The following is a 23,708-nucleotide window of genomic DNA, read 5'->3' as shown; positions in this document are numbered from 1 at the left end:
CAAGTGGAACAGGTTTTGGAGTAAGATCAGCTCCGTGTGGGACATAATCAGCTTGACATATTTATTAGACATACAACTGGGGATGTCTAGTCAATGGTGGGGTACTTGCTTCTGAAGTTCAGAAAACACATTCAGGCTAAGAATACAAATTCGGGAGATGTCAGAGTGTAGATGAAATGAAGTCCGTGAGACTAATAAATGAGATCCTCAAGAGGGAAAGTAGACAGGCCATGAGGGCACAAAAGAAGAACTTCTTAGTTTCACCATAAAATTTCCCTAAAAGACAAATTTTACTCTCTCTGCAAAGTACTGGAGAAGGGTTGAGACTTCAGCATAAGTTAAAATAAGTTTTTAACTTCAAACCCTTGGTCTCTTCTTTCTTTTTCTTGTTTGGTTTGTTCACTTGATTGTTTTGTAAATGACTTGATAGAATCTGAATCCACTCTGGGAACACGGCCTTACTTGTTTCTTTAAATTTCAACTTGTTAATAAATAGGTAAGATTGTGATGGCATTCTGCTATTGTCATTGTCTCTGATTACCCCCATGTCCTTGCTAAAGCCAGTGTCAATCCTCAGTCTTGACCTTCCCTTGAAGGAGTCTCTGTCACAGGCAAGCAACTTCTCCTTCATTTTCCTGCAGGTCCCTCACTGGCTGCTCCTTCATATCCCGCCCCCCCTCCCCCCCGCCACCACACTTCATGGTTTAGTCCTTGGGTGTCTCTTCTTCTCTACCTGCATTCATTCCCCACGTATGCCGTCCAGATTCTGTTGGTTCCCAGGTACTTCCCAGGTATAATCTGAAACCAGGCCCCGTACATGGAGGAGAGGGAGAGGCTGAAGAAAGAGGCAGGCCACTCCAGAAAGGTAGGTGGCAGTTGGCAGTTTTAATGAGCAAGGGAACTTCGTTATGGAGTTTATCTTGGGTAGCAACAGGACACATAGATCTCTGTACCTGCCTGCCAAATCTGAAGAGTTTGTCTAAAGGATTTGACTGGCTTCAGCCATGTACACCATCCAGATGGTCTCAATACCACATGGCTCTCTCAAGTGCATGTCCTTGGAGCAGCCTCTGGTCATGGATAAGACCAGCAGGACCCATATTCCAAGGAAAGTGGAGGGGGTGAGGAGCCTCAGTTCCCAGGCTGAGTGTCAACCAGCAGTCATATCCTCTCAATGAGCTCCTCCAACAGTTTCCCTGTTCTGACCATCGCCTATACACTGATCATACACTGGCAAACCTGTTGTTCAGACTTTCCCCCTGAACGTCAGACTCAGGTATTCACTGCAGATTCGACACCTCCACTCCGGGTCCTCGACGTCTCAAAATTAACCAGTCAACTTTGAATTCCTGCTCTTCCCACCAAAACCTGCTCTTCCGATAACCCTTATCATCTTAGTTGATGGTAACTCCATCTTTACAGCTGCACAGATGAGAATCCCTGGAGGTCTCCTTATGCCTCGTTTTCTCCAGCACATTCTCTCCAATCCATCAGCGAATCCTGCTGAGTCTATTTTCCAGATATATTCAGGGCCCAACCACATGACCCCTTGTCTTGGCCCTCACTGGTGGTCCGGGTCACCTCTGTCTCTTGCCTGGACTACTGCGATCGCCTCCAGGGTCCTCTCTTTGGTCCTTCCCTTGCCTCTCATAATCTACTTTCAGAGCAAAAATCATCATGAACCTTTTAATCACTCCTCAAACCTCCCCTTTCACTCAGTGAAAGCCAAATTCTTTGTAACGGACAAAAAGGCCCTCCACAGTCTGCCACCCTTCACACTTCTTTGATTCAGGTTATTCTGTGTTCTTGCCCTCATTCCACTCCATGAACACCTTTGCCCTCCCTCTTCCTCGAACGCTCCACACTTGCCTCCCCCTCTGAGCCTTTGCACCAGCTTGAGACTCTATCCTAGATTCCCTTCTGCCAGACATCTCTCCGGCTCATTCCCACATTTTCTCCTTAATGAGATCTGCCCTTTGCACTCCCAACCTCCCTATTCTGCTCTATTTTTTCCCGTGGCTTTTACTACCTTCTAACACACTAGATACCGGACTTGGGCATCACATATGTGTATTTTCTGCTTTGTTCCCTTACCTATCCCAGAGTAGGTCCTCAATACGTAGCTTTTGAATGAACAAATGAACAAACCTTGTTAGGTAAGCTGAGGATTCATTTCCTCTCCAACTAGATTGTTACTGAATTGAATCCTTTTGGTTTTAAGGATGTCATACTTAAGGATGCTTTCAATTATAAAGGTGGAAGTAGAAATAGGAGGTGGGTGAATGAGCCCTGCGTTTGGCTCAGAGGCCAGGGGCACAGACCACGCTGACAGATTGAAAGAAGGGAAGGGGCGCCTGGGTGGCTCAGTTGGTTCAGCGTCTGGCTCTTGATTTTGGCTCAGGTCACGATCTTAACAGTTCGTGAGTTCTAGCCCCACATCAGGCTCTGCACTGATAGTGTGGCATCTGCTTGAGATTCTCTCTCTCTTTCTCACTTTTCCTCTTCCTCACACACTCTCTCTCTTTCTTAAAAAATAATAAACATTAAAAAAAAAAAGAAAGGAGAGTTTAAGCGGAAACACACATATACCAAAAGAGAGAAAAAAAAAAAAAAAAAAAAAAGAAAGCCAAAGGAGTCATGTTTGACTTCAACCTCCAATTTGCTCAAAATACTCCCTCACAACAACAGGCGGCAAACCCATTGTAAGATCATTTATTTGTTCATGATGGTTTATTTCAAAATAAAGTTTATTTTATGAAACTTAATATAGATCACATTTTGAAAACATTAATCTTCTGTTTTATCTTTTGAAAGGTAGTTTCTCTGATTTCTTTTAAAAGTTGGTATTTATGTAGGCAGTGATCTAACAGAGACTTGTTGGTGGGAGGGGGGCATGCTTAAATTTCCAGGAAACAATGCTCAAAAAAATCAAAATGAAGAGAAGGTACATTTGAACGTTCCAGCCCAGAATCTACCAGAACTCTGCACAAGGAGACAAAACAATGTGAGAGAATTCACAACTGAACGCTTTGTCTTTATCTCTTTGCTTATCATTGCTACAGAGTAGTGAATCCCCAGAAAACTTGGATAACAAGTTTTAGTTAAAAATTTGTTTTATTTGAGAGAGATAGAGAGAAAGAGATAGAGAGAGCATCTTATTCAAGGGAATGATTTTTTTTTTCTTTTAGCATTTAAGGTTACTGCTCAGATGGTGAGTTGAAGACATCAGCTACCAATGTATAATTAGTCAAGCTTCCAGCAGGAAGTGGCTGAAAACTTTCTGGCCAACTAAGGATGCAGGGTGAAGAGGGCTTCAGAAAGTGCTGGTTGGTCCTGGGAGTGGGCAGAGAATATGAGGAGCAGGGAGAGGGACCAGCAACCTCAGATGAATTCCCATCACCTCATTTTCTTTCCTCAGGGATAAGTCCCCATCTTGGGATTCTCAGTTGCGCGCAGTGGGCCAACAGTGTGGAGGTTCCAGTGCACAGTGACTCAACCCCTCAGTCCCTTCATCTCCTTAACTACAAGGCTTCTGAAAGGAATGTGTAGGGAAGTCTCTGTTGCCATCTTACGGTGGGCTCAAACAGGCATCTAATATTCATACTTTAATCACGTTAAGTCAAAAGACATAAATGGTCTTAGACAGGGTCAGCAGTTGTTGAAATTCAAAGTTATCCATCTACCAAGGGAATGAGGTATAAGGACTGGTTTAAATCTCAGTTACAATGTTATGGACACTGTCTTTATTATGTTTTTCCATCAGGGCACTGTCCCCTTTCACCTGGCTCAGTCACATATGGCTCCAGATCCAGTCCCAGAGACTCAACCCAACCCTTTTCATGCTCATAGTCTTGCTGCAGTGAGCCTGCACTCTCAGCAGCATTGGTGTGGCATAGGAGTTGAATGCACAGGGTTTGAATCGGCTAGAGCTGGGTTTCACCCCTACTTCACAAATTATCTTAAGGTCAACAGGATATGGTATATGGAGAGCACTTGGCTCAGGGTTCTGCACAGAGCAGACTCTCAGTATATAGTTATTGCTGCTACTGCTCTGTTATTACAAGTGTGCTAAAAAAAAAAAACAATTGTGTCTCAGACAGGAAAGAGCCTCCCCACCCCTTACCCAGGTCCCCTTCGTCACCCCACATCTCTAATCTCCCCTGAGTCTGCACCCAGTCTTCAGTAAAACTCATAAAAGAAAATATAGGGAAAAGCTTCATGACATTAGTCTTGGCAACAATTTCATGGATATGACACCAAAAGCACAGAGAAATTGACAGAAAGCAAGAGAAAAATAGTGGAACTACATCAAACTAGAAACTTCTGCAAAACACAGGAAACAATCAACAAAGTGAAATGGCAATCTATGAGATGGAAGAGAACATTTGCATACCACACATCTGGTAAAGAATTGATTTCCAAAATATATAAGGGACTTTTACAATTCAATGGAAGAAGAAGAAGAAGAAGAAGAAGAAGAAGAAGAAGAAGAAGAACCACCACCCAATTAAAACATGGGCTAATGACTTGAATAGACATTTATCCAAAGAAGACATACAAATGGCTAACAGGTACATGAAAGATGTTCAATATCACTCATCATCAGGGAAATGTAAACCAAAACCACAATGAGATAACACCTCCCACCTGTCAGGATGGCTATTATCAAAGAAACAAAAGATAAGTGCTGGAAAGCATATGTAGAAACTGGAACCCTTGTACACTATTGGTGGGAATGCAAAATGGTACAGTTGCTAAGGATAACATAAAGGTTCCTGAAAAAGTTAACACTGGGAAATAGAAATAGTGATCCAACAATCCCACTTCTGGGAATTTATTGGAATCTCAAAGAAATATTAGCTGTCCCATGTTCATTGCAGCACTATTCATAGTAGCCAGGATGTGGAAACAACATAAGGCTACGGAGAGATGAATGGGTAAAGAAAGTGTAGTATAGACATACAATGGAATAATATTCAGCCCGGACCCTGAGGATATTATGCTAAGTGAAGTAAACCAGTCACAGAAGAACACATATTACATGGTCCCACTTATGTGTAGTCAAATACATTGAATAAAAGAATGGAATGGTGGTTTCCTGGGCCTCAGGGGAGGGGGGAAAGGGGAGGTTGGTAATCAACAGGCATAAAGTTTCAGTTAAGTAAGATGACTAATTTCTAGAGATCTGTTGTATAATATTGTGCATATAGGTAACTATTCCGGATTGTACACTTAAAAGTTTGTTAAACCATTAAGTCTCATGTTAAGGATTTTTAGCACAATAAAATAAAAAAAAAAAATTTAAGACCCCTGTTTAGAATCCAGACAACCTGCCTGGTCCTTTCCCTTCTTCTTTCTGGAAACTGGACTTGGTTGCTGTTAGAGTTTTGTTCCAGACCAGAGGGATCTTTCCCTTCCTCCTGAACTATGACCCTGCCACGTGCACGCACTTCTACACACATGTGCTACACTCACACGGTTTCAGCCTCACAACTGTTGGGACACTCCTGCATTGCACCTACGCACTACAGTGCATTTGCCCTTGCATAGTAATGTTGCCTAAAACTTTGGAGACTCGCTCCTTTGAAGTTTTCTGTTTCTGCAATTACAGAAAACTGGGAAGTGTGGAGGGGTGAGCAGAAAAAGACAGACCCTCACAATCATATGATGAGTATTTCGAAGGACATAGATGAAGAGCTCACCTCCTGGAGAAGCAGGTATCTGCTACCCACATCCCCTTAAGCTACTGGTCCATGTCTCCAAATGTAGACACGTCCGGTAGGAAACTACTTTGGGACCAATCACCTCATCTAAACAACCTGTTCAAGAATAGAGAGAACCCGATGTCTTGCTGGGGATTCTGTAAAGTTCAAATCAGCATCCCTGGCACCCCGTCTGCAGGGCACAGAGATAATAGTTCCCGGAGAGGGAAAGGAAAAAAATAATGACAATGAGGAGGGCTGACATTACTCAGCATTTACTATCGGCTAGGTACTGAACTAAGTACTCTGCATCCATTTAATCTTTAGAAACCACCCTTGGAATCTGGCATTAGCATTACCATGTGGGTTTTGTAGGTAAAGAATACAAGAATTAAAGAGGTTAGATAAATTGCTTGGAGTCGTGGATCACATAAGTGTAAGAGCAGGGATTAAATGCAATTCTGCACGGGGGCACCTGGGTGGCTCAGTCGGTTAAGCCTGACTCTTGATCTCTGCTCAGGTCAAGATCACAGGGTCATGGGATCAAGCCCCACATCGGGCTCCATGCTGGGCATGGAGTCTGCTTGAGATTTTCTCTCTCCCTCTCCCCTTGCCCCTCCCTGCTCGTTCTCTCTCTCTCTCTCCCAAATAAATAAAATTAAATAAATACCATAAAAGCAACTCTGCACAATTCCAAAGTTTTCTGTCTCAAATACTTGACACAGAATAACAGACATTGGATAACAATGTTCATCTTGATATTCGGGGGACAATGACACACGGTCAGTTTGGCCTTGAGTGCTGATAAAAGAACCATCACAGCTACTGGCAAGCAACCCCTCCCTTGTCTCTGCTCCTGGAAGAAATTATTGGGAAATCTGACACTCATTGGGTAGGGCGGGCTTTGGGGGCCAGCTCTGCCATATTTGGATCTGCACACTTTGTTGGGCAGCCTCCAGAGAGAAAGAGAACAGAGGCATCAAGCAGAGGTTCAAAGCAGGCACCAATGACACATGTGAACTTGAACCAGTTATTCACCTCAGCCCTTCTCCTCACACCCACCACTTGCTTTCCATCCTGTGTTTCCTTCTCCCTGATGGCTGACTTCCCATACGGCATGCCTCTTCCTTTCCCCTACTGTCCTGAGGCTCCTAACTTCCTGAGTCCTTTCTCCCGTCACCATCTGAGATTCCACATCTGTATTTTCGTGGACTCCAGGAAGAATAGTTGGAATACGTGCACTCTGCATGTACAATGCAAGGCCCCTTGCTTTCCCAACCTCCACCAGATATTTTCCAACACAGGAGGCTAGAGTCCCATACTGTACAAACCAGACTACAAAAGACCCATCAATCCGTAACGAGATTTTCCCATTGGTAATACTACTCTTTTTTCATAAACAAAAAATGGATGGCAATTATTATTTTAAACCTGGATTTTGCTTTAAAATTCCATTCCCTTTGAGATAAAAGTATTAAAAAGAAAAACAAACAAGGGAACTTACCATCAGGAAGTCGTACTTGAGCTCTTTCTTCCCCAACTTTCTACCAACAGAGTTTATTAACCCTGAATGCCAATTTCTCTAATAGACCTCTGCTAAATACAATAGCCACTTTTCTCTAAAAACTTCCCATTTTCTTTATCAGTGAAGACACAGGAACCACATTACTGATAAGCTGAAACTGATGAACTGTGCTGTTCACAAATGGGGACTGCAGTTTTCACATTGTCTATTTCAAAGATCTCTGATGATTCTACCCTCCCAATGTTACGTTATCTCCATAGATGGTTACATTTCACCTTAAGTAGACTTTGCTTCCCCTGTGGGTGACTTTCTCAGCAAAACCTCCTTGACTCCATGTAGGTGGCCTGTCATTCATTGCCTGGAGAGTGGGTTGGCAGCTGTAACTTCCTGAAAGCTGCAGCTCCAAATTCAAGGATGCATATTCCTGCAGCAAGTTTTAGTGCTGGTGCCTCAGTGCCAATGGTTTGAAAACTCCAATACATATCGGGTGCTTAAGTGTGCACCAGGCTCTGTGTGCAGGGATTTTGCACATGCAATCCCTACACTCTTCAGAGCCTTATCAGAGACTCCGGGAGGCTAACGGTTACCTTACCCAAGGCAACAGGCAGTACAAGGAAAAGCCAGAAAAATGCAAAGCTTCTGTACCTGGACTTTTTCCATTTACCACCAAATGGCATGTCTCAGATGGTTGTAATACAAATCTGTGAATACATATTACAGTTATTAGAATTCTGGATGAACCAACTTCAATCACTTCCATGATTTTGTTTTCAAGATGTTGGTGACTTTCAAACAATCAGGATGTACCATCTGTTAAAGAGTTCTCTAATACAGTAGAGAGAGCATGAGTTTTAGATAAGTTCTGGTTTTCCTCTTACCAACAACGTGACTTTGGGCAACTTCCTCAATCTCTCTACATCTTTCGTGATAAGGGTGTTGTTATCAATATTAAATGAATAATCTGTGTAAAGGGTCAGCCATATTAATGGATACCGATGGCTTTCTGCCCTGCCATATGCTCAACCTATTGTGCCCATCACAATTGTACTAAACACACACACACACACACACACACACACACGCACACTTCAAAATTTGTTTATTTTTTTCATGGTTGCTTCAAGACCCCAACTGCACCAAGACAGCCAAACTGCCTTTTCTCCTTACCTATGGTCACTGTACATAAAAGGTGAAAATTGACAGCAAAATCTAATTACATGTTGCATGATATTTATGTGGAACATGCTTTTTCAGGAGGTCATCTATCATTTCTTCTCCACTGTTAGAAAACTGGGAAAAATAGCCTCAAAGAAACTTACCCATACTTATTGATGCACCCAACAGGCTGGCAGGCACTGTGAGAGATGTAAGAGAAATATAAGACTCATTTCTGACCTCAAGGAACTTAAGCTTTATGAAAAAAATTAAGGTGTGAGGGGGGGAATGTAGTATTTTACAAATCTGAAAATTTTGAGCTTCAATTAGACAGAAATTTACAACAACCTGAATATTTCTTAAAAGTAGGGTAGGTTATCAAGAGACCAAGTCATTTTTATTCAAAAATGGAATTTCAAAAATCCTCCTGGCATGGTTGAGCTACTTGTCCCAACTCTAGATCTCTTGATATCCTTAGCCATCATGTGAGTGTTGAGACGGAAGCATTTAAAATCTGCTGCGGAATTTATCTTTCAAAGAGTCTGTTAGCTTTGGTATGTGCAAACTTGATGGTTATCAAGATGATTAATGGCATTTTCAGTGTTTCCGTCAACGTTTCAAGAAATCTGAACTTCAGAAAGGCCGATGTCTATCAAGCTCCATCAAGTTTATTTGGAGGAAGATAGAGGGGCCTCACAGCCATGGGCAGCTTCAGGAAGTTTCTCTTTAACCATCCCTCGATCTCTGAATTCAGCAGAGGAAAGACTAGGAGACTGTGGAAGAGACAAGAGCTCGAACCCCTCAAAGGTCCCTCCCTGGGCCTGAAGATCCTCCATGGTGCACTCCAAGTGTGACTCTCCCTCAGGCCACACCCGCTAAAAATGACTGGACTCCTTGGAGGTGACCCTTATGAACAGAAGTACCCCATAACCAATGGGGGGTAATACTTCTCTATGAGAGAGCAGAGCAACATCTGTGATAACTCACCATTCAATGCCATGAAAGGAAACCTCAAAACTGGCCAAACTTGTTCATATGAAATGAGAACAACCAGTTGGCACTGAAGAAGAGCTGAAATGTGTGTGCGTGTGTGCGTGTGTGTGCGCGCGCATGCACGCACATACACATCCCAGTGCAGGCTCGTGTGTTTGCATGTGGGTTTTGTCCACATGGAGAGGACATCTTAGCTCTGCACCAAACCAAAACCAGCTTTGAAATGTCAAAAATCTCACCAAATTGCCAAAACGGAGAGGTTGGCTGGTCCTTGCCCCTTGGAGAGCTTGGAACAATTGGCTCAGACAACCAAACGATAGCAGGTCTTTCCTGTGATGTCCACTAATTCCTGGGCTCATTATCAAGGTCTCCTCTGTCCCTGGCTGCTGTCCCTGGAGTCCCATCTCTGTTCTGGTTGTCATCAGCCTAGAACTCAGTTCCTTTTCCAGTGTGCACAAGAAATCCCTTTACACCAAATGGTTCTGAAACGTGGTGCACCAAGTTAAGATCTGTGCAGCCCATGGCAGATTTCATGGCCTCCTACCATCTCTCTTTCATCCCCTATCTCGTCCGTTCATCACTGCCTCTTCCCTCACAAAAGTGTTCAGGAGCCTTCCACTTTGTCCCAGTGCCTGTCCTCATACGAGCGCACCCCGAATGCACCAAGGTTCTAGGCAGTTAAAAAGGTGGCACCCCCCCTTTTAGAAAGAAGCTGAAGCTTCTGGATTGCAAATCCATTTTCCTCTGTCACATCCACCTTTGGCTCACCTTTACCTCCTCATGAGCACCCTTTTCCCCCTTCTAGCACCTTCTCACCTCTTACCTGGTTGCCACAACCCATTGAATATGTTGACTAGCACGCCTTGCTGCTTTATTTTCCCAAGGAGCAGAGAGTTACTTGAAGAATAGAAGAGCCTTATAAATACTAAATCTGAGCAACTTAAAAAATAATCTCAGCATCTATAAAAAAAATAAAATAAAACTGTAGGAGTAGTGTTTTAACCCAGAAAACCCAAATCAAATTGAATAGGTTGCCAGAAACTTTACTTCCTCATAAAACTAGCCTTGTATGTCTCTAACTTTCCTTTCACGCTTGGTCCCTGTTCTCCTCATCATATTTAAGAAGAAATCAAATTCAACCTTATTTAATATTCATACTGTTGTAAGTTCTTTCAGATCTTTCAAGATTGCAGAGATAGGTAATTTTTTTTAATCTTCAGGACTTTAATTGGCTGTTCATGATTTTATTGAAGAAATTATCCTTAATAATTGTCTCCTGCTCATCCTAATCTAATCGATGCAAGTTAGAAGCTTTGGATTATAGTACTCTTTGTCTTTTTTCAGAAATTAAAAACTGAAACAAAGCATGAAAGCATTACTCTTATTCCAAAGTTCAAAAAAAGTCCTTGTTTGGCAGAGTTAACAGAGATACTTTGAGACCTGAGCAATGGGACATACATTCAGTTGGAAGAAGAAATAATCTTGAGCTGAAAAATTAGATTTTTATATTCTCTTTCTATCTCTGTTTCTTTCTCTCTCATACACACATACATACATGCACACGCGCACGCACACACACACACACACACACACACACACTCCTTCTCCAAAGGAAACAATGAAAAATATTTAGTCAATGACTTCTATAAAATACATTTAGATTGCTCCATGGTCATGTGTCCCTTGCCAGACTTGAGCAGTTTAAGCAAAAGGATGAGCAACTGGGTAGCTAGAAATTGTGAGGTCCCACTAAAAAGCACCTTCAGTGGGTGTGGCAATCAGCCTCCAAGATAGCCCCCAATGATCTCTGCCTCTCTTGTGTAGTGCTTTCCCACACCGTACGAGGCAGCTCTACGTGGCCAACAAGATATGGAATAAGTGAGCACTTGCCACCTCCAAAATTGGGTTAGGGCTTGCTGTTGAATCACTCGTTCTAAGAGAAGCCATGCCATGAACAGCCCACGGAGAGGTAACAACGCCTCCTGCCAACAAGTCACATGAGTGAGTTTGAGGGAAATCTGCCAGGCACAGTCAAGTCTTCAGCAATGACAACTTCTGGCCAACAAGGTGACCGCAACTTTATGAAAGAACCCGAAGTAGAACCACCCAGCTAAGGCACTCTTGGATTCAGGAAACGTGTGACATAATAAAGGTTTCTTGTGCAGGCTACCAAATTTTAGAGTAATTTGTTACACAGCAGTAGGTAACTACTAGCTGACAATAATAGGTCCACAACTGTTTTCCCTGTGGTTCTATCAATGAGGAGGTAATAGGGGTCCTTGCTAGTATGAAATCATTTAGTCTCCATGGGTTTTTGCATTCTATTTCCCTTACAAAAATGCAACCTCTACTCCTACATAATAGGCTTTTTGCTCTCTGTGTTGTCAGGACTTCCTATCTGAGAGATTGTTCCACTCTTTAAAGTCCTCCTCTCCTAGTGTCATCAGATCAACTATCCACACAGGCAATCTATGTCTTCAACAGACCTTTGTCCACTTATCAGAAGCAAATAAACTCATTTTGTCATAGAAAGCAACATTTCATTGTGTTGTCCTTAAAATCTAGGATTGGTACCATGTCCGTACTGGTCAGCAGTGGTATCTGAGAGGCCTCAAGGGGACAGATCTCTAAGGACAGTGAGATGGCCCACATGTGGTTACCGGGAGCACAGCCAGCAGGCAGTCCAAGTTTCAGTATGAAAGGCAGAGGTCAGCAAGGGCAGTGGGTGGGAGCTGGGGCCCGGGTCTTGGGCAAGGGTTCTGTGACTTTGGGCAAACAGGCTTTGTCTTGATCAGAAATGTTCTTACTGTGATGTGATACCTTCCTCTTGTAGTGGCCTTTGCTCCTTGGAATCTCAAGCAAACACAGTGAGCGTGTAAGAGGAAAATCCAATTCTGTAGGTCATGTCCTCCATACTTCCCCTGTGTGGTGGCCCTTGTCCTCTGGTGTCTCAGTCACTTCCCTTACCTTTTAATGTTGTCAGAACACAAGAAGAAAGCCAGCTGTAGTCGTATTCTCATTCTTTCCTCTTATGTAAATGAATGTCAGCATTTTCCATTATGACCCTAGGTCTCCTAAACCTAGAAATCCAGGAGCAAGCTTCCATCCGGGGCTCATAAAAGGTTACACATGGCCTTTATTCGCTGAAATTCTTGACCCTTGTGAATATTCATAACAGATGGTCTTCTGAGATCAAGTCCAGATACTTTGAAGCATTCCAAGAAAACTTATATTTACTGAGAGAAGAGAATTGAGAAAGGAAAGAAGGGGATTTCAACAGAGACCACACATATACATTTTCAGGAAATCGCTTTACTCATCCTCTCAAGGTTGTTTCTTTGCAGGGTCCTCTCCAATTCTCCTGAAATCAACTTCCTTCATCAATGATATGTTTTTTTTAAAAACAAACAAACAATTTATTTGCCAACATACTTCCATAATACGTAGCTCGTACTATCTAACAGGTACTATCCTTACATCTGAAGCACAAAACAATGGAATATTGGGGCACCAGAGTCGTTTTAAAATCATGTGTTCCTGGCTATATAAGTTATGTTCAGAGAAGAAATTTTGAGTATTTCTGAGTGTTATCCCTAGTACTCACAGATAATAACTTCGCACATGTTCATATATTTCTAAGTCCTACTTCTTTTTTTTTTTTTCAACGTTTTTTTATTTATTTTTGGGACAGAGAGAGACAGAGCATGAACGGGGGAGGGGCAGAGAGAGAGGGAGACACAGAATCGGAAACAGGCTCCAGGCTCTGAGCCATCAGCCCAGAGCCCGACGCGGGGCTCGAACTCACGGACCGCGAGATCGTGACCTGGCTGAAGTCAGATGCTTAACCGACTGCGCCACCCAGGCGCCCCTCTAAGTCCTACTTCTAATAGCGTGTGTAGAATATAGTTGTGCAAGATACATATAATTATGCATAATATTATATATATACACACACACACAACCAATAAGACATGAAAGAGACAAAAAGGAAAATAAGGAAAAGAAGTCGTGTTATGCTTTCATAAGACATAATAAATCATAATAACATAACAATGTAAAACACAATAAAAATCACAATGAATTCTTTTGGACTTTGACAAAATAATTCTAACATTAAATTGGAGAATAAATAAAAATAGCAAAACTAGCTTTTTACTAAGTTCTCATGTGTTCTAGGCATTGGCTCCAGCCACCAAACTAGCAAGCATCACCCTACTAAACTTAGAAACTAGGGCCTGTTGGTACCACCACTTTCTAGATAAGGAAACTGGGCCAATGAAGAAGTGAATAAATTTGCTGGGTCCCCTGTCAATCAGCTGGGGAGGTGGGATTTGGACTCAATTGCCGGGAAAGCAAAGTTTACACTACACCCAATATCTGTACTGCTTCTCAGCTTTCCAGGAATACTTGAGAAAATGAATAACATTTTCCAGGAAAATGTTAAAAAATAAAAGAAGGTTAAGAGAATGGGTGTTGGTCCTTCCTGATGTTCTCTCCTGGGCCTACCATTGTTCAATAAAGTTTAGGTAATGAAAATAATGTGGAATGGCCACAGGAGGAGACAAATTGCTTAACGGAACGGAATAAAAAGTCTAGAAGCAGATCTCAACATGCAGAAGAATTTATCACAAGATGGTTAAACAACAGCATATCAATTCTCGGGGCAAGAATAGGCTTTAAATAAATAGCGTTAAGAGCATTTTAGATTTATCTTAGCATTGTAAATGTTTTAATGTAAGCATTGTAAAATATATTATGATGACAAAAATAAAGTTCAGTTGATGAAAAAATTAAGTTCCAAGTGAATTAAAGGTTTAAAAGTTAAGAAAACTTAAGCTATGAACAAACAGAGTAAAATATTACCTTGGTTATAAGGTACAAGTAATATTTGACTTCCTAAAGCACAATGATAAAGACAGAAACCAAAATTGCAAAGTTCAAATCAATTTCATTACAGCTGAATATCCTATAAATAGCAAGCCTGGGGAAATATTTGAAATTTATATATTCATATATAGCTTATAGAGTTTATATGTAGACACACACACATATACTTTCTATACAAATATATTTTATAAATCAATAACAGAACGCATAACTTTAGATTTTAAATTGTCAAAAGACAGAATTAGGCAATACACAAAAGAGGTCATAGAACTTTTCAATAAGCTAATTACAAACATCATGCCTCAAAACTAACCAGGAAATACACATCAAAATCCATAAAAGTACCATTTCTACTTATCGAATTTGTAAAAAGTTTTACAAAACTACAATATCTGATACTGGAAAAAAGTGCAGCCAGATGATGGATATACAAACTGGTACAACCTTTCTTGAGGGTAAGTTCGACACTGGAATAAAACTCCTCTTTAACTTGGTTATTTGTTTTCTGTTCATATATTTGAAGAAATCATGGATGTTCAAAAATATTGAGCTTTTCACTGGCCTTGTTGTGGATAAGAGTGGGGAAATAACCATGCACCCTAACTGACTGAATAATCTATGCTACTCCTACCTAATAAAATACTTTGCAGTCATCAAAAATCCTATAGACTAATGACGTTTAAAGAAACACAGTATGGTTGTGACATATTTTAAGTGTTTCAAGAACAGGTCTTATGATTTCCACTCCTACTCAAGATGAAGTAACAGTGACTGGATTTACTCTCCTTCCTAAAACAACTAAAAGCTGGACAAAATGTATGAACTGACAGCTCTTAAGATACTGACATGAGAGATGAGAGGCAAAGGAGTCCAGCCCACGGCCCCTGGGGCTGATTGCCTGCACACTTTCTGGGCTGTAGCACGGGACTGGGAACGGAAGGAGCCCAGCAATCCCTCTGAGTTGAGGTGTCAGAGCTGGGGGGTCTGGAAAGGCCAAGGTCAAGAGTTCATGGAGTACTGCATGGAGAGATCTGCAGAGGGGCCCCACAATTACTCAGCGTGATACTGAACAGCTCGTGCTTATGAGGAAATTATCTGAAGCCAAGGAAAGGGACTCCCAAAATGACGACAGAGAATGATCATCACAGGTCACATAGAGCCAGGAATAGTACCTATTCCCAGTGCATGATATAATTCATGATATAATGGAATGGAAAATGATCTAATTCATAAGTCATCAAACTCAGCCTGTTTAGAAAGATTTCTTCTCATCAGTAATGTAAATTAACCTTAGCCTAACTACTGCCCTGGTTACACGTGAGGAAACTTAAAAGGAAGACCCGGGAGGATCAAACTATTTCCGTGCAACTAAACAGTGATCCAGAGCATAACCGAAGAACAGCTATAGGAACACAAAAATACCTAATACCCAGCAAGTTAAAATTAATTTTTTCTGACATCTAATCCAAAAGTATCAAGACATGAAGGAGCTGAAAAATACTACCCTTAAGGAAAAGAAAAGACAATCAATTAAAACTGACCCAGAACTGACACGAGATGGTAGAATCAGTAGAAAAAGACATGAAAGCAGCCAATATATTTGAATTTCCCATGTTGCAAAAAACGACATGAATGATTGTGTTAAGTGGATGGTAGGTTGAAAAACAAAAACAAACCCAGGGGCACCTGGGTGGCTCAGTCGGTTAAGCATCCTACTTCAGCTCGGATCATTCATTCATGGGTTTGAGCCCCCCTTCAGGCTGTGTGCTGACACCTCAGAGCCTGGAGCCTGCTTCAGATTCTGTGTCTCCTTCTCCCTCTGCTCTTTTCCCCCTCCTGTTCTGCCTCTTTCTTTCTTTCTTTCTTTCTTTCTTTCTTTCTCTCTCTCTGTCTCTCAAACACAGATAAACATTTAAAAAACCTTTTTTTAAAAAAAACCCAGATAACTCTTGCAGGTAAAAATGAAAATACTTTGGAAAAAAAATTTTGGAAAAAAAATACATTGTATGGGAATAAAGATTATACAAAAGGAAACACAGAAAAAGATTATACAAAATGAAACACAGAAAAAGGACCAGAAAAAATAGAACATCAATGAGTTGTGGAAAAATGTCAACTCATGTAATGTAAGTGTAATTTGAGTCTCTGAAGGAAAGCAGCTAGAAAGGGGACGGGAAGAAAAAAGTTATTTGAAGAAGTAATGGCCCCAAATTTCCAAATTTGATGAAAGTTACAAAAACCCTAAGTCCAAGAAGCTCAGTGAAACTCAAACATTCAAAACAAATAAAACTACCCCAAGGCACATCAGAATCAGATCACTCAAAACCAGTGATAAAGAGAAACGCTTAAAAGTGTGGGGGAGGGACCAAACTATGTTACTATAGAGCAAGAAAGATAAAGATTATATCAGATTTCCTGCAGGAAAGAAAATAGGAGAACAAGGTCTTTGCAGTACAATAAGAAAAAGTCACTTTAGAGTCCTTGACCCAATGAAAACACTGTTCAAAAAAACAGTACGATGAGACATTTCTGTGGAAAGTCCTTCACAGAGAGAAATGATGCCAGATGTAAACCTGAATCTACACACAGTAATGCAGAGCACCAGAAAAGTGAACTGTGTGGAGGAAATACAAAGATTTTTATTCCATACTATTGAAATCACCTAAAAGAATAATGTATTGTCTAAAGAAAAAAATAATCACCAGGTAATGTGAGGTTTATAATATGGGCAGAAGTGAAACATATGAAAACAATAGCACAAAAGCCAGGAGAGGAGAAATGGAAGGAAGTATACTGCTGGGAAGCTCTCGTCCGTCCGGTAAGTGAAGTGGTAACATATTCCCTGAGGGTAGACTGCTATTTAAAGGGGTGTAATACAAACCCTCAAGACACCACTAAAATAACAACAGAGTAACAGTGAAGAGCTTAAAAAGGAGGAAAATTGCTCTCATTAAAAAACATGCAATTAATCCAAGTCAGAAAATGGAGAAAAGAGAAAAAACAGTCGGCTCAAATACAAAACAAATAGCAAGATGAGCGCCTTCAACCAGACCATCCCAGTAACCACATTAAATGAAAATGGTCTTGAACACACCAACTATCAGATTGGATTCGAAAAGGAAAGTCCAGCAAAAAACTACCTATATGAATCCAACTTCAAATACAATACAAACCGGCTGAACATAAAAGGAAGGAAAAAGATGCACCATACTATACCATATCAATGCCAATGAAAACATAGCTGGTGTGCCTATCTTAATATCAGACAAAGTAGATTTTAGAGCAAAAAAATATCATCAGGAATAAAGAAGGTCACTTCATAACAATAAAAGAGTCGATTTGTCAAGAAAGTATCGCAACAAACCTAGATATTTGTGCTTTTAAGGATGGAGCTTCAAAATACACGAAAGTAAAAATGATAAAGCTGCAAGGAGAAATAGAGAAATCCTGAATTGGAGCCAGAGATTTCAATATCCCGATCTCAGTAATTGACAGAATTAATAGAGTATCAGTGAGGTACAGAAACTTTGAAAAACACTGTCAACAAATTTGATCTAATTGACACCTATAGAACTCTCCAGCCAACAGCAGCAACATATTTATTCTTCTCAAAGGCACAGGGATAATTTACTATGATAGACCATGTGGTGGCCCTAAAACAAGTCTCAATAAATCTGAAAAGTTTTGAGGCACACACAGAAAATACATTATCTGACAACAGTAGAATAGAATCAGAAATCAACAACAGAAAGTTATCTAGAAAATCCTCAAATATTTGGAAACTAAATAACACACTTCTAAATAATGCACGGGTCAAATAAATTGAAAGGGAAATTCAAAAGTATTTTGACTGAATGGAAGCAAAAACATACCATATCAAAATTTGGGAAACAGTTCAGTGGTACTTACAGGAAACCTTACAGCACTAAATCAGAAAAGAATAAAATCCACCAATCAATAGTCTTGGCTGCTACTCAAAGAGACTAGAAAAAGAAGAGCAAAGGAAGACAAAGTAAGCATATGGAAAGAAATAATAGAAATCAATGTGGAAAACAAGGAAATAAAACACAGAAAAACAAGAGAGAAAAATCAATGAAACCAAAAGCTGGTTTGTTGAGAAAATGAATAAAGTTCATACATCTCTAGCCACATTGACTGGGGGGAAAAAAAGAAAGAAAGAAGACACAAATACCAATATCAGGGATGCAAGTTTCCACAGGTATTAGGAAGACAGTATGAACAATGAAAATAATAAATCAAATTTTTAATAAAATATTTTTTATGAACAATAAGAAATGGCATATTGATACATGCAACAACATGGATGAATTTAAGAATAATTGTGCTGAATGAAAGAAGCTGGATGAAGCTAGATGCTGCCTGGTTCCATTATATAAAATTCTAGAAAATGCAAGCTAATTTACAGGGACAGAAAGATCGGTGGATACCTGGGGATGGGGTGGGAGGAGTAGTAGAGAGTGATTTCAAAGGATGTGTGGAAACTTCTGGGTGTAGTAATATGTTAATTATTCTGATTGTGGTGATGGTTTCAGGGGTTTATCCATGCGTCAAAACTTACCAGATTGTACAATTTCAATATGTGTAATTAATTAGATGTTGATTATATCTCAGTAAAGTTGTGAAAAATAGGTTTCAAATGGAATATAGGTTAATAATTTTTAATAACACATACACTGGCAAGTCCATATGTGCACACATGCACACAAACATGTGTATACATGCACACACACACACACAGAAAGTGCTGTTTGAGACAATAACTGGAAACTCTTAGCAATTATTATCTGCATGAGTTGGAGTATAAACGACTTGTGTTTTCTTCTTTCTCCCATTGGATTTCTACTTTCCAACAGTGAAATGTGTTATTTGTGAACATGTATTATAACAAATATGTTTCTGACTTTAACTTGTGAAATTTTATTTATTTTTTTTAAATGTTTATTTATGTTGAGAGAGAGAGAGTGTGTGTGTGTGAGTAGGGGAAGGGCAGAGAGAGAGAGAGACAGAGAGAGGGAGAGAGAATCTCAAGAAGGTTCCACATTGTCAGCCCAGAGCCCAATGTGGGACTCAAACCCATGAACCGTGAGATCATGACCTGAGCTGAAATCAAGAGTCAGATGCTTAACCGACTGAGCCACCCAGGTGCCCCATTACTTGTGAATTTCTAAATTACATTTCTATACATTATGTCTACATGATAGTGATGATGAACACTTTGGTCTCCACTCTAGGAAAATACACCTCTATTCCTGCAAAAGCAGACCCTAGAACAGATACGAATCCAAAAGTTTGTGCTGTTCCAAAGTCAAGGATATAACCATGGGTCAAGTGTGATTCAAGACCAAATACCCTAAAGCAAAAGATAACACTAAGATATCCCAGTTTATAGCAGGAGCGTTCCTGTTTCCTGCACACACACACACACACACACACACACACACACACACACACTTTTATGATATTCTCAATGAAGGGACATTGGCAAGTTTCTGAATTTTGGCTCTGAGAGGTGGAAGGTCCACAGAAGATGTCCCAGATAAACATAAAAGGATATGCAACCCTTCTAAGTCCAGGCAAAATGACATCTAAGCTAATTTAGACAACAAATCCCCTTATTGTAAAGGCTCAAGGAAAGGAAATTATGGCATGATGTATGCCTCAGTAATGGCATGTGAAGTTTATTGTCTCTGTGGCAAATTCTTCCTCCGGTAACCTTCTGTAATCATTTAAAACCAGTTTACAAACTCTGTTCTCTAGTCTCCTCAATGTAATTTAAACCTGATTGCCAGTGGTCAACCACCTCCATTCCAGAATGTCCAAGCCCACGTTGGCCAGGACCGACAATGAACATGGATCCCAGCTATTCAGTCAGTGCTAAAGTGACCCAGGGGACAATATGCAAATAGAACAAATGTTTCCCATACACCTTCTACTGATTTACTGGAGAAACTTCTATTATGCATGCTCCATATTCCTGGTCATTGTTAGGTAATAAGACGAAATAATTGGCATTTCCTATCTTCACAGAGACATATCTGTGACCATGATATCATATCAGTGACCATGATAAAATGCACAACAAAGCATCAATGAAAAGATAGACCTATCATCACATAAACATTTAAAATTTTATATGTCCATATAACCCTAGGAATAGTGATATCTCCCAAAATCTGAGGCTTTCTGGAATGAAAATGTTAACTCTTTCTCATCTACAGTTTAAATAAATACATTAAACAAATTAAAAGGCAAATGAAAACTGGAAGAAAGAAAGGTTCATCTTATATATCAGTCTTTACTATCCTTGATTCATTAAGAGACCATACCAGTCACTAAGAAAAATGATTTCAAAAAAATTAATCAACTCAACAATTTACAAAGGAAAAATGCGAATGGCCAATAAGTACGTATAAAGGTTTTGGGCCATCAGATGAAAAAGACATTTAAAACAAATACTGTATGTTTTAACTACCTATGAAATAACAGAAAATATATATTTTGGTCTCTGTCCCTGGTTCCCAGCACAGAGCTCCTGAAATCCTTATAACTTCCTAAGTGAAAAGAACACTAGAAGCATTGTTCTATTGAACGTGGGTTCCTGGATGGGGACTGGTCACCAGAAAGATCAAGCCATGATTAGAAGCTTGGATTCTTCAGCCCCACTCTCTCCTATCCTTCAGATAGGAGAGGTGGGATGGAAATGGAGCCTCCACAAAATCCCAATAATAGGCAGTTCAGATGGCTTCCAGGTTGGTGAGCACATGGAGATTCAGGGGCAGTGCCACACTCATAGAGCATGGAAGCTCCTAGCCCTTTCCCCATACTTCCCCCTACATGTCTCTTTGCAACTAGCTGTCCCTGTGTTATATCCTTGTGTAACGAACGGGTAATCTAGTAAATAAAATGCTATTCTGAGTTCAGTGAGCCACTCTAGCAAATTAATCAAACCCAGGAAGGGGATCGTTGGAGCTTCTGGTCTATAGCCAACTGGTCAGAGGCACGAATGACATCTGGATTTGCAAGTGGTGGTGGGTGGGGGTAGGGAGGCAGTCTTGTGGGACTGAGTCTTTGACCTGTGGGATCTGATGCTATCAGAGAATTGTTTGTTGGTGTGGGGAACCCTCCTGCCCACGGCACACACACACGCACACACACACACACACACACATTGGAATTGGGTGTGGGATCCTGATTAGTACCAGAACATTTTACTACCAAATTAGTAAAGATCAGAAAAAATCTTAATGTTCAGCATAGGAGTAAAGGAGCTAACTTTCCAGGACTCATAGCTGGTTGGAGGGCCAAATCAGAGAGCAAGTCTTGTGTTTCTTTCACCAGAGCCCCCGTCAGCCAAGAGACATTAGGTAAGAGAGCTTCTGAGTTTCTCAACAGCTGCCTGTTACACTTAACACTTCAAGGCCAACTGTAAAAATGAAACAAGAGATTTTGAACGCTGTTTCATAAAAGCTCCCAAAAAGACAACATTGCACTTTTAGAACCCAGCTAAAGTATTATCAGATAACCTTCCTGGCAAGATGGATTGTTATCAGTTGGCATGTGCTCAAAATACTCAGTAGAAGTCAAAGTTGAGAAAATGGAGAAGAAATCTTGAACAAAATACAACTTAGAGCATATCTACACCCAACTCACTTTTACAATGAAGCCCAGTGATGTGATAGGATGTGTCCAAGGCCATATAGCTAATTTGTGACCAAAGGCAGACCCAACAACGCCACTGAGTCAGAGTTCTTTACACAAAGTAGTTGACACATGTCTTTTGAGTTTCCCTTTCTCTCTAGGACCACTGCTCCACCCAGGAACCTCCTGTCTAATATAGAGGAAGTCACTTAAATTCTAATATAAGTCACAGACGCCTCATCTGTAAAAGGGGGATAGTTCCAAGTCGTTGGGTGGTATAAAAAAGATAATATGCAAAAAAAAACCTAGCATAGTCTCTGGCAATAGTAGAAATTTAACTGTTAGTTTCCTTTCCATCCCTAAGACATTATTCCCAAATGACTGTAGACTAAGCATTTTAGAGCACAGATTATACTAGTTAAGTAGTAATTACATTTACATTGGAGGGATAAGAAAAATGGGGGAGAACTGAACACACAGTTAATGGTGGAAATTCATATGGAGAGGCTATTTTTAGGAAGAAATCACTTCTTGGTTTCACATGGATAGCATGCTTTGCCGAAATATAGGATAATTCCTCTTTCTACAAGCAAAGCCTTCATGCTGGTGCTTAAGCAGTAGCAGAATAAAATCTTAAACCAATTACCTCCACAGAAAAACATGTTATATTATCTACAAAATAAATACCAAGGTTCTTGGCTAACTTCTGTATGATAAGCACTGGTATCCATATCACAAGTTGAGCAGAAACAGTATATATTCTCCTTTAGATGAGCTACAGCGTAGAATCAGTGGGAAAAGCAGTTCCCTCCAAGTGGATGAGAACCACACCCTGGGGGATGATGGAACAGCCAGCTGTATGGAATCCAGGATTCTGAATTACTTTCTGAAGCATACCCATCTGCCAGCCCCCAGAGCCCCTGGCTACCCGTACACTGTTATGTGAGAGAGGAATAAATGTGTGTCTTGTTTGAGCCACTCTATTTGGGTTCTCTCTTTTTTCCATCCTGACTAATGCAAAAGGTATCGTGTACACAGGGTGACTAAGCTATGTGGATCATGACTAACAATACGAAGTACAGCTTGCCTTCGAGTGTTTGCAGTCCCTTCCCCAAGAGTAAAGGTAAGGACAGAGATAGAGGCCATGATCGTAACAGGGAATTAAAGCTTCTTTAAGGTCTCTAATTTTCTATTACAACTTCTGTTCAGTCCATTCATTTTGCAGCTAGCTGTTTGAACACTTTGCTATTCACCAGAAGCTCTGCTAGGTGACTTTACAGATGATCTCACTTAATCCTCACCACAAAACCCTGAATGTCTCTTTGGCTTGTAACACTCCAGGCATCACTCTGCAAGGGAGACTGCTTGCCTCATTTTGCTTGCTCTGGGCGCCAGCATGGTGACTCTAAGATGTGAATGCCGTTATAGCAGTACTAAAACAGATTCGTTAGCAAGACCTGAACACACACGCTGAAATGAGTAGCATGTGCAATTTATACTTTGCCTATTTTTATACAATTTGTCAATACAATGACCTTGGAATTGTGATCACATATTGAGGTACATCCATGAGGCGTACCCATAAATAACTGGGTCACTTTTTAACAATCGTTAAAAGGCTTGAGGCACTAGAAATACAAGACCCACATTGGGCTCATTGGTATTTAGACCAGGGAGGAACATACACACACATTTGTGTAACGAAAACCATGACCACGGTATAATTTTTGTGTGTTGAGGAATCTGCATGCTTGAAATTATGTATTTGTAATCCTGAGAAATTTACC

The 23,708-nt window shown here is 40.5% G+C and overlaps 1 protein-coding gene across 3 annotated transcripts in view; it reads right to left on the bottom strand.

Moving 5' to 3' along the window:
* Window positions 1–23,708, bottom strand: part of IL1RL1 (interleukin 1 receptor like 1) — a 70,365-nt gene that overhangs the window by 28,445 nt on the left and 18,212 nt on the right. The window contains exon 1 of one of the 3 annotated variants that reach the window (XM_086701428.1): window positions 7,207–10,359. The exons of the other annotated variants lie outside the window; for them this stretch is intronic. The gene's annotated coding sequence lies outside the window, so the exon portion shown is untranslated. Of the gene's footprint in view, window positions 1–7,206; window positions 10,360–23,708 lie in introns of those variants that run through there. 3 annotated transcript variants of the gene reach the window in all.

Source organism: Puma concolor, chromosome A3 (genome assembly GCF_028749965.1).
Source record: "Puma concolor isolate L17-30 chromosome A3, mPumCon1.1.hap2, whole genome shotgun sequence".
Lineage (NCBI taxonomy): Eukaryota > Metazoa > Chordata > Mammalia > Carnivora > Felidae > Puma > Puma concolor.
The sequence above is the reverse complement of the archived record's forward strand: the minus strand, read 5'-3'. Positions and strand labels throughout refer to the sequence as shown.